A 12,265-nucleotide genomic window follows, 5' to 3' on the forward strand; every position below is an offset into this window, starting at 1 on the left:
GTCGTCCCCTTCTCCTCCTGCCCCCAATCCTTCCCAGCATCAGAGTCTTTTCCAATGAGTCAACTCTGCATGAGGTGGCCAAAGTACTGGAGTTTCAGCTTTAGCATCATTCCTTCCAAAGAAATCCCAGGGTTGATCTCCTTCAGAATGGACTGGCTGGATGTCCTTGCAGTCCAAGGGACTCTTAAGAGTCTTCTCCAACACCACAGTTCAAAAGCATCAATTTTTCGGCCCTCAGCCTTCTTCACAGTCCAACTCTCACATCCATACATGATACAGGAAAAACCATAGCCTTGACTAGACGGACCTTTGTTGGCAAAGTAATGTCTCTGCTTTTCAATATGCTATCTAGGTTGGACATAACTTTCCTTCCAAGGAGTAAGTGTCTTTTAATTTCATGGCTGCAGCACCATCTGCAGTGATTTTGGAGCCCCCCCCAAAATAAAATTATACATAAATCAGTATTTTAAAAAGTAGAATTAATTACTGAAAGATTTATGAAATTAGAATTTTAAATTGACTATAATCCACCTTATATTTTTAGGTACCATTTTTCTTTGGTTTGATGAACAGAACTGATCATTTCAAGAGGAATATTTAAGTGTTTATCAAGAAATACACAGGATTTTCATCCTTAGAGTTGAGTAGATTAACTAACACAATATATTCAATCAAGATTAAAATTTTGGGTAAAACAGGAAGACACAGTTCTTGTCAAATATGGAGGAAAATCTGGTCACAACTTGATCCATAGTGGTTGAATTAAATGGAATAACACTGTCTATCATGTCTGCTAGCCTGAGATCTCACAGTCTACTTCCTCTTTTTCTTCTTTCCTGTCTTAACAAACTTTTGATAGCAAAGCAAGCAACCTTTTATGAGAAGGAAAATAACAGTTGTCATACAGGCCAGCAGGAACCCAGTCATATCCAGGGAGTGGTACTGGAAGCAGTTGAGGTAGTCAGCTGGCCACAGGTGGTTGGCTCCTTTGTGGCACATGACAAACTCAATCCAGAAGACTGCTCGGTCTAGGAGCTTCATAGGCTGATCACGTAGAATGGTTGATAACCTCATCACATTCTCTGTATACCTAAAGGAAAACCAAAGAGACATTAATTTATACAACAAACCAGAAAAGATAAATGTGTGAAATTTTCATGCAGATGGTATAAATGAATGCCACATAAAGGAAAGAAAATATATTATTTTCCTTAGGGACAATTATAGAGAGCTTATGGGCTAGAATTTGTTAAATGAATAGAATTTCAAGCTAAGAGAGAAAAGATGGGGAAGGAGAAACATTGAAGCCTAAAGAGTAGAATTAGTTAAGTCCCTAAGGCAAAGAAAGAGAAAGAAGAGAAGAAATAAATACATGATTTGAGTGTTCAAAGCTGGAATCATCCAGTAAAGAATTTTTAATAAGTTTCAAAATGCTGTCATAACCCAGAGATACCTGGTATATCTATGATGAGGTTCAGAGATACATTCAGGCAGGGATGAGGAGGAGTAGCCCAGAAATTGATGATGATCTTTTATTAGTGAAGTAACAGTTAAAAGTGTGGCAGTGAATTGCCTTGGTTTGAATCCTGACTCTGACACTTATTTGCTGCCTGTTTTTCATTCTTCCTAGTTCACAGTTTTTTATTGTGAAATGGAATGAATGGAAATAGTACCTTATCTGATTATTTTGAAGAATAATGTGTTGATTCTTAGAGGCATTCCTAGCATAAAGTAAGCTCTCAGCAAATGTTTGCTAATATTGTTTTCCTTGTTAGTTATTTTAGAATCTGGAGAAGGCTCAACATTTCACTTTCAGGCTTTGCAGTTACATTTATTTCTACAGTTGAAATGATGATGGACTAACAGTCAAGAAAGAAGGAGGAATAAAGAAATTCAGGAGCTCTGAATCACAAAGTGCTACAACATGGCACTGTAGCGATAATTATTGAGGTAACTTCTCTCCCTGTTCTGTACAAAACATATGGGGAGCACTGGGTTTTTGAGAAAAGGTCAGTAATCCAGACATATTTTTGTTATACTCTAGGGAAAGACTATAATGAAAAAGTTACTTAGTATGTGCCAAAAGACTTAGTACACCTTGTAGAGTTTCATAAACATTCAGTATATATCTGGTAATAAATTATTTTCATTTTTGGACAGCAGCTTTACAATACTAAAGATTAAGAAATGTATAAAGATACTAGAGAGATGTACTTTTACATAAAAACCACCAAATGAAGCCTATAGCTCTTAAAAAAGAAGAAACTGTGATTCTTATGGTACTCATTTATTGTATTTGTGCTAAAATAAAAATAATACTACTTTTAAAACAAAATTGTCCACTGTCACTGTGCTATTATTATCAATATATTCTCAAAATGTTTTCTTTCCAAAGTTACCATGAAGCAAAAGGGGGAAGATATATACATCATAGTTATGATAATAATAATAATATTGAAATTAATGCATATCCTGAAATAATTTGGAAATCTAATATTCCTGGTTTAAGAAAATTTGGCTTTTCTACAGGAATATCCCAATGTATATCTTCTAAATCAATTACATTATGATTTTACATTCTTCTAAATAACATAACAACCAAAAGAACTAAGAATATACCTATATTTATAAGTGATTCCTCTCATTCTAATGAGTAACTCTTCCAAAATTGTTCCACTATCCCTAAACCTGAGATAAACCTTTTCCCTAAAAACCACAGAGAAAAAACTCAATGTGACACTCAAAATGGTTACTGACAACTGTTTTAAAAGTGTTGAACAATCTTACTCCTCATTGTGTTTATATGAAGACTCATTTGTCTTCATATGAGAACTTCTCTAGGAAGAGTAGAAAAACAAAACTATACTTAAAAAGGATTATTAATGACTTGCTTCAAAGCATTGAGCAAATCTGTCCTTAACATTTTCCAAGTCCAATCTGACGGCTGCTCCCTTGGCCTTCATATGAGTGATGTTATCATGTTGATCAGCAAACAAAGGAAGGCCCACCATAGGGATCGCATGGTAGATCACCTTGTAAATGCCATTGGTTGCACCACGAGTTATGAAAGCTTTGGTTTTTGGATGGCCTAGGGTTGAGTGAATTTCAGTAGAATTATTAACTTTTAGTCTTAGAAATAAAATGAAAAATGGATATTATAAGGCACTGAAAGAAGCAGTGTCTTTTAGATAACAGATGATGATACATGGGAAACTGCATTTAAACTGCTTTCAGAACTCAGAGCAAGAATCCATTAAGTCTGCTGAAGCGGTAAGTGAAGACTTTCTGAAAAGAGTGCTTCGTCACTTTAATTCCACAAGTGAATCCAAGATTGAAAGGTGAAGAAATGGAAAGAACAGTCGGGATAAAAGGAAGCACATGAACAAAAAAAACAGGGAAGGGCATGTCAGAAATATTCTCTCTTAAAGAAATACTGAAGCTATTTATTCAGATAAGAAGGGAGTCAAGGCAACAGGAAGCATAATTGTAGTGGGAATGCAAGCAGAGGGAGGAAAAACCAAATTTTATCATGAAATGTGACATGGAATGCCCACATTTTATGTACTTATTACTGTTTCTATGCAGCCATGACCTTTCACACATAATGGCATAGACAAATGAGATTTTCAATGACAAGTATAAATATTTGAGAAATCATTAGGTGGTCTTCACTCTAGTGCAAAAATAGTCACAGATTACTAATAACTTGCAATTTACTTTATTTCATATACTAGCTCTCAAATTTAATAGTTACTGGTTTATTTCTTTTTGACTGTTATAGAAGGGAGCTAACTTATATCCACTTAATATAACTCATTATTTCATTAGAGTTTTTATTTTTTTATTTACAGAAAGGAAAGTGCATACAATCATGCATGCAATGAGAAATATTTTTACAAATTGATGTAATTGTGTTCAATTCTTTGTGACTCCATGGACTGTAGCCCACCAGGCTCCTCTCTCCATGGGTTTCTCCCAGCAAGAATACTGGAGTGGGTTGCCATTTCCTTCTCCAGGGGATCTTCTTGACCCAGGGATCGAATCCAGGTCTTCTGCATTGCAGGCAGATTCTTTACCATCTGAGCTATAGGGAAGTCTCTAATTTATCAATAATCAATTTAACTTATGCTGCGTAGGAAGTATAAGTTCTTTGAGATTGCAAATTGTTAAGCCCTACTTCCAACAAATATGGCAACTGGTAGTATCTTACATGAATCCAGAGTATTAGCACTATTACTAGTTTCAAAATTATTTGAATTTAGAAAAGAAAACCATGTTACTACTTTTAAATATCAATAAGGCTGTTGAAAAATTTCCAAAATGATGTTGCTAAAATTTATTGAATCAGTCCTGAACATTTTGACAATGAGGCACAAAGCATTGACAGCACTGATTAATGTGGTTTGCTTGCCCAGTATCAAAATAAGATAACCAACTTTGATTCCCAAGCAATTCTTTTATCGGTATTTTAATTTACTAGCATTTGACTTCTACTTGTCATGTGAATGTAAAATAACTCTAAGTTCTCAGCAAAAAATTAGTGTAGGTGCTTAGAAGAAGACTATAATATCAGATAGCAAACTAAAAAGTAGTTCACAAATTTCCAAAACGATATTTAACATAGTAGAAGATAACAGCCAAGGGTATTTTACATAGTAGAAAATAGATTACTACTATATTTTATGGAGGAGGAGGCAACTGAATCTTTTCCATGCCAGTCTTGCTCATACTTGACATCTTCTTACAGCCTCTTTTCCTTCCTCAATTTGGAGGAGAAACAGAGTCCACTAGGAGTCAGACTTTACAATGGGCAGGTTTCATTCTAAGGGCAGGACCCCATCTTCACACTTTGGTCTTTGATCTGACAGGGCCCAGTCAAACAGGGATGTTGATGTTTCTCTTTCTCTAAATCACTGTGGCTGGTTGGATGTCTGGAGGCAGTTTGGGGGGCCCTGACCATCCTTTCTCTATCTAGGTAGTTCCCTTGAAAAGCACACTGAATAGCACACTAAAATTTAGAGGAAATAAAAGGGGCCAGGATTACCTCGCAAGTATACATTGCATGGCACATTTCAGGCTTTTATCAAAATTAACATTATTGTGCTACTATGCTTACTGGATCATCAAAAAAGCAAGAGAGTTCCAGAAAAACATCTATTTCTGCTTTATGGACTATGTCAATGCCTTTGACTGGATTACAATAAATTGAGGAAAATTCTGAAAGAGATGGGAATACCAGACCACCTGACCTGCCTCTTGAGAAACCTGTATGCAGGTCTGGAAGCAACAGTTAGAACTGAACATGGAACAACAGACTGGTTCCAAATAGGAAAAGGAGTAGGTCAAGGCTGTATATTGTCACCCTGCTTATTTAACTTATATGCAGAGTACATCATGAGAAATGCTGGGCTGGAGGAAGACAAACTGAAATCAAGATTGCCGGACGAAATATCAATAACCTCAGGTATGCAGATGGTACCACCCTTATGGCAGAAAGTGAAGAGGAACTAAAGAGCCTCTTGATGAAAGTGAAAGAAGAGAGTGAAAAAGTTGGCTTAAAGCTCAACATTCAGAAAACTAAGATCATGGCATCTGGTCCCATCACTTCATGGCAAATACATGGGGAAACAGTGGAAACAGTGGCTGACTTTATTTTTCTGGGCTCTGAAATCACTGTAGATGGTGATTGCAGACATGAAATTAAAAGACACTACTCCTTGGAAGGAAAGTTATGACCAAACTAGACAGCATATTCAAAAGCAGAGACATTACTTTGTCAACAAAGGTCCGTCTAGTCAAGGCTATGGTTTTTCCAGTAGTCGTGTATGGATGTGAGAGTTGGACTATAAAGAAAGCTGAGTGCTGAAGAATTGATGCTTTTCTTAAATTTAATTTTATTTTATTTTTAAACTTTACATAATTGTATTAGTTTTGCCAAATATCAAAATGAATCTGCCACAGGTATACATGTGTTCCCCATCCTGAACCCTCCGCCCTCCTCCCTCCCCATACCATCCCTCTGGGAATTTATGCTTTTGAACTGTGGTGTTGGAGAACACTCTTAAACACCAATACAGTATACTAACGCATATATATGGAATTTAGAAAGATGGTAACAATAACCCTGTGTACGAGACTGCAAAAGAGACACCAATGTATAGATCAGTCTTATGGACTCTGTGGGAGAGGGAGAGGGTGGGGAGATTTGGGAGAATAGCATTGAAACATGTATAATATCATGTATGAAACGAGTCGCCAGTCCAGGTTCGATGCACGGTACTGGATGCTTGGGGCTGGTGTACTGGGACGACCCAGAGGGAGGGTAGGGGAGGGAGGAGGGAGGAGGGTTCAGGATGGGGAACGCGGGTATGTATACTTGTGGCGGATTCATTTCAATATTTGGCAAAACTAATACAATATTGTAAAGTTTAAAAATAAAAAAAAAAAAAAAAAAAAAGAGTCCCTTGGACTGCAAGGAGATCCAACCAGTCCATCCTAAAGGAAATTAGTACTGGGTGTTCATTGGAAGGACTGATGTTGAAGCTGAAACTCCAATAGTTTGGCCACCTGATACAAAGAGCTGACTCATTTGAAAAGACCCCGATGTTGGGAAATATTGAAGGCGGGAGGACAAGGGGATGACAGACGATGAGATGGTTGGATGGCATCACCAACTCAATGTACATGGGTTTGGGTGGACTCTGGGAGTTGGTGATGGACAGGGAGGCCTGGCGTGCTGCAGTTCATGGGATCACAAAGAGTCAGACATGACTGAGCGACTGAACTGACTGACTGATGTTTACTGTTAAAATTTAACTCCTGAGAACATCTGTATGTGTACTGTATCCTCTGGAGTCCTTCAAGGTAAAGGAGTAAATAACAGGGCATAATTTGGCAATTTCTGTACCTGCCCACACTACTATTATAATACCAGAATTCACAATGCATCTCTTAAATATACTTTCTTATCACAATATTACTTCAAAATTCTCATCAATCAAAGGCACGCTGTGCTACTTTAGCACCTGCTGTGTATATTTTGGTTTTTAAATATATATATGAGGGGCTTCCATGCTGGCTCAATGGTAAAGAATCTGCTTGCAATGCAGGAGACACAGTTCACTTCCTGGGTTGGGAAGATCCTGTGGAGAAGAAAATGGCAGTCCACTTTATTATTCTTGCCTGGGAAATCCAACAAACATAGAAGCCTGGCAGGCTACAGTCCATGGGGCCACAAAAGAGTTGGATACAACTTAGTGATTAAGCAATACCAACAACATAAATATTTGAGATAAGCTGAAGCTATTAAAATGGTTTATCTTTCTTACAGAAGATGTCTAAAATCTGACCTTTTATAGAGTGTAACCAAGTTATTAAATATTTATTTATGTATTTATTTTAATTAGAGGCTAATTACTTTACAATATTGTTTTGGTTTTGCCATACATCAACATGAATCCACCACGGGTGTACAACGTGTTCCCAATCCTGAACCCCCCTCCCACCTCCCTCCCCATAAAGAAAAACACCAACTTATTAAATGTTAATAGTTGCCCACTGGTTAAGTTACTGTGCATACCTTTTGTGGAATCTGGGCAAGGGCTGATGCAATAATATTAGCTCTTTCTTCTGACATGTTAGAAGTTTTCTTCTAACAATTGACCCCAAAGAAAACACCACAATACCATTTTCTCCAGAGGTCTGCACAAGCTCTTTAATTTCCCGTGAAAAAAAGCATTTGCTCCATCACAAAAGAGCAACAGCATACGAAACATTTGTTGAAGGATGACTACAAACAGTTAAAGAGAAAATCTGATATTTTGAGGAATTATTAGAGTTGCGGCTGTTTTTCAAAATATTGTGGTAAAATACATAGAAAGCTTACCACTTTAATTACTCCTAAGTGTATAGCTTAGTAAAGTATATTCATATTCTGCAACTAATCTCCAGAACTTTCTCATCTGGCAAAAGTGGTAGTCTATGTCCATTAAGAAACTCTATTTTCTTCTTTTCCCAGCCCCTGGCAACCTTCATTCTTCTCTATGTTTCTACTAATTTTACTAGTCTGGATACCTCATATCAGTTGAGTTTTACAGTATTTGTTTTTTTTGTGATTTACTTATTTCACTCATGTAAGATTCTTCATTGTGACAAATGTCAAAATTTTCTTTTAAAACCTGAGTAATATTTCATTGTTTGTAGATACCACATTTTGTTTATGGATTTATCTGTTGATGGACACTTTGGTTGCTTCAGCCTCTTGGCTGTTGTGAATAGTGCTTTCGTGAATGTGGTGTGCAAATAGATCTTGGGATCCTAATATCAATTCCTTTGGATACATGCCCAGAAGAGGAATTTATGGACTTTAATTATATTTTCAAATTTTTGAAGAATATCCAAATTGTCTTCAGTAATAGCTGTCTTTTAAGACTTCACTCCTTAGGTCCTTGAGAAGGATATGTGTGATTTGAAGACAGTTTTTTCTATTAGGTATATTTGTGGGAATGTTTGTGTGTGTGTGTGTGTAAGCAAGAAATGAGATAAAGCCAGTACACATAGTAATGAGGGGATAATATAAGCTTAACACGATTATGCTTAGACTCTTTATCAGTAATGTTATCAATTACTAACATAGATTCTTAGCAGGAGGGATGACCACAGGATCTTAAGTCACCTTTAATTCTCTCTCTCTCTCTTTTTTTTAGAACATTCTAAAGCCTTTATTAGTATCAGGTAGATTATTTCATTATAACACTTGTTAACTTTGAGACAGCCATTGAAATAACTTACTGGCAGTTACCTAAGGCCCCTAGGAGCAAAATCTCAGTTTGGGGTTGGGTAGATAAATATTATGTGATTAATGTGCCCCAATTAAAGGGGCAAAGCTACTGTACAGTAGGTCTCCGTACATATCTTAAGTACACAGGTGCCTTGCAAACCTGAAATGCACAAGACCTCCTTTTATATAGTTTGATATTTATAATACATGAATACAACTGAGTTTCTCTGGTGGCATTTGCCACTGGAAGTTGAAGGATTTAAAAAGGTTTGTCATTATGTAATGATGGTGCCTAAAACCTCTATTTTTATGGTATTTTTGTGAATTGCTAGGTTTTATACATATTTTCAAACATACAATTCAAACACCTTTTAATTCTAATGACATTAATTATAGAAAATTGTAAAAGTAAATTAAGAGTACTAAAATAAGCAAATGAAATACCTTTTCCAGCTTCGAATTTTCAAATTAGGAATGTCTCTTCCGAACACTCAGACATTTTTTTTTTCTTTTTAGGGATGGGAGGGGGCAAAATTGAGAGGATTAGTGTAAAGAAAAGCCATCTTTTCAATGTAATCTTTACAAAATGACATACACCTCTATATTTGAGCATATAAACCTTGTATAGGAGAATTTTAAACATTTCAAAGTTAAATCTAAAACATTCAAGCATGACATCATAAAAATATTCAAAATAACTTGATTTGGGTTACTATATAATTCCATAAAGCTAAAGTTACATTTAGGCATAAACCTTCGGTAAATATGGCAACAGCAACCATCAAAAGCATATTTGCCAGCAGTTTCCCATACCTCTGTATAAAATAGTATTCCAAAGAAGCACGACCTAGCAGAATTACCCATTCTTCCTAAGACTTTCATCACTGGTATCACCCAATACCCCACTTCTGTTGGGTGAAGGGCAAATTATCATGAGAGGGTTTTTTCCGTTTTTTTAAAAAAATGAGTAGAGACCAAGGAAGAAAATTTTAAAACATAGGTTTAAGATTTATCTGCAGATGAGTCAAAACGCCCCAACTTGTCTACATTTTAATAAATGTCAGGCAAATTGTAGTAGTTTCTGTCCCAGTAGCTGCCTGAATAAAGCCAGTCCTGGGCTCCGCTGTAGGGATTAGGGCCTTGATGGAACCACCTCGTCTTCCAGTCCTCCTCCGACTTGGACCTGTTCTTGCGGGCCGCTCTCTGTTTCTCCTCGAGTGGCTTTTTTTCTTCACTAGCTGGATCTATCTCCCCGTTCTCCATGGCTCTGATGTCAGGCCGCAGCTTGCAGTCTGTCTTAGGAATCACGCTCTCCATCTCCTTGTCTACTTCATTCAAAACCATTGCAAAGCTAGTAAAATTGTACATCTGGGCTGAGTTCGGAGGCCGCGGGGCTATTCGCCACAGGAGAACGCTCCTGGGGATGACGAACACGCTCTCAGAATCCGGCATTGGCATTTCATCCGACTCCTCAGAAGCGCTCACCTGTTTGCTGTTTTTCTTCTCTTCAGTATTTTTCTTATCATTTTTTTTGTAAGCATCAAACGTGGCTGGGTCAACACTGTACAAACATTCTGTCCATTTCCCATAGAGGGCACGGAGCTTCTTTTTGCTTTTATCTTGAATGTAGCCTTCAACTTTGTGTAATTCTTTACCAAAAAGGCCGCACGGCTTAAAATTCAACACACATTTGTCCCCAGTCTTGTGGTTTGTGATCTCCACGTTGCCGCACTGCTCAATCCAGAGCTTTCCCACGATGATGTTGTGCACACAGCACGTAGGATTCGTCCACGTATATGCTTCATTGTGTTCAAGAAGCTCCAACGTGATGGTTCCTTTGGGTTCTGTTTCTACGCTCTTCCCCCAGAACTTCAGTTTGGGATAGATTGAGCCATGAAAGATGAAATCATTGTTTAATCCTTCAGCATGAAATGCACTAATGGGTGGGTGATGGCTGACCTGCTCAGAGATGAGTCTGAAACCAAGGTCATCTCGAACTAACTCGTAAGTCTCTCCCAGGAGTGGGTTGAAAGGCTTTCCAGTGCGTTCCCACTGCGAGGCAACAGCGGAGACAGCAAATGCAGCCACACACTGCATCCCTTCCACAGGATCAGCGAGCGAACTGGCCTTGTGGATGAGGTATGTATGCTCCGTATAGTCAGTGAGTCGCTGGAGGAAGCTCAAAGGCTCATTAAATACAACTGGCATGGTGATCTTGGAGAGTTCCATTCCGATGCATTTTCTGAGGATGCTCCAGATACTGAAGTCATTTCTGGAAAACATACGGGAAGGCAGGCTTGTTCTGACAGTGCATCATAGAACTCGTCCTCACTAAAGATGCTCAGAGGCGGGGAACCTTTAACCAGAGACTGCTCTAATTCGTGATGTTCAGTGGCTACAGTCGCCAGCGCTTCTGATAAAATTTTGTTTTTTTCTTGTTCCTGTTCCAATTTAAAATTCCTCACCTGGGCCGGGGTCGGGGCTCCCCCCGGCGGCGCCCTCCGCCCGGCGCAGCTCGCAGCTCTCGCAAGAACGCGCTCGACCTGTCCCTCCGCCTCCTCTCCAGCCCAGCTGCGAGGCGCGATCCAGGGCGGCACCGCAAGGGCTCTCTAAGTCACCTTCGCGCGGCCCGCCCCCGGCTCCCGGCGAGGTCGAGCAGGGAGAGAGGCGCGGCCCAGGACTAGCGCCCGGGCCGCCCGAGGTCCGCGCTGGCCCTTCCGCCGCACCGCCGCCCTCCGGGGCTACAGCCGGCGAATGAATCTAATTCTTTATTGTTGTAGTTCTACTACATTATCTGTTTACTCCAGTCAGACTTTATAGGGAATTATTTTAGCTTAGTCATTACTGTTTCACTTCTCTATGAGCATTAAGAAAGAATTATAATATAAATGACTTTATCAGTTGGTCAGCTCTGTAATTTTTATGCCTTACTTTAAACTCTTTCAGAATTTCTAAAACACTCTAAATCATTAATCACTGACATTGAAGAGTCTGGTATTATGGTTTGGAAGTTCTGTAAAGCAATCCTTTGAGTCCTATTTATATATGACCCAGAGATATGCCCATGTCGTTACATATTTCAGTGACCATATTGCTGAGTTTGTTTACATATTACACCCTTTGCCCTGAGCTCATATTGTATGATCAATGTCACAGTCGGCTGTGCTGTATGCAACTGCTGTGAGGGACTCTTGCCATCATCTCAGTGGGTACCCCAGAGAGCACCTGTTCCCCAGTGGGACAACATTATCCTGATACAAAATAAATAGGAACATCACAATAAAAAGCTATAAGACAATATCCAGGATGAATATACATGCAAAAATTCTCATCCAAATATCAGTAAACCAAATTCAAGAATACATTAAGAGGACCATATAGCATGACCAAGTGAGATTTATCCCTGAGAGGAAAGGATGGTTTAACATACCAAAATCAAATGTAATACTTTATACCAATAGAATACAAGACAAAATAACTTGATCA

At 38.4% G+C, this 12,265-nt stretch overlaps 2 pseudogenes; both read right to left on the bottom strand.

Annotated features, from left to right (window-relative positions):
* Positions 1-542: 542 nt before the first annotated feature.
* Positions 543-7,636, bottom strand: LOC109560048 (UDP-glucuronosyltransferase 2B18-like; annotated as a pseudogene).
* A 1,059-nt stretch (positions 7,637-8,695) lies between these two features.
* Positions 8,696-11,505, bottom strand: LOC109560519 (oxysterol-binding protein-related protein 1 pseudogene; annotated as a pseudogene).
* Positions 11,506-12,265: the final 760 nt, after the last annotated feature.

This window comes from Bos indicus, chromosome 6, assembly GCF_029378745.1.
Source record: "Bos indicus isolate NIAB-ARS_2022 breed Sahiwal x Tharparkar chromosome 6, NIAB-ARS_B.indTharparkar_mat_pri_1.0, whole genome shotgun sequence".
Classification (NCBI taxonomy): domain Eukaryota; kingdom Metazoa; phylum Chordata; class Mammalia; order Artiodactyla; family Bovidae; genus Bos; species Bos indicus.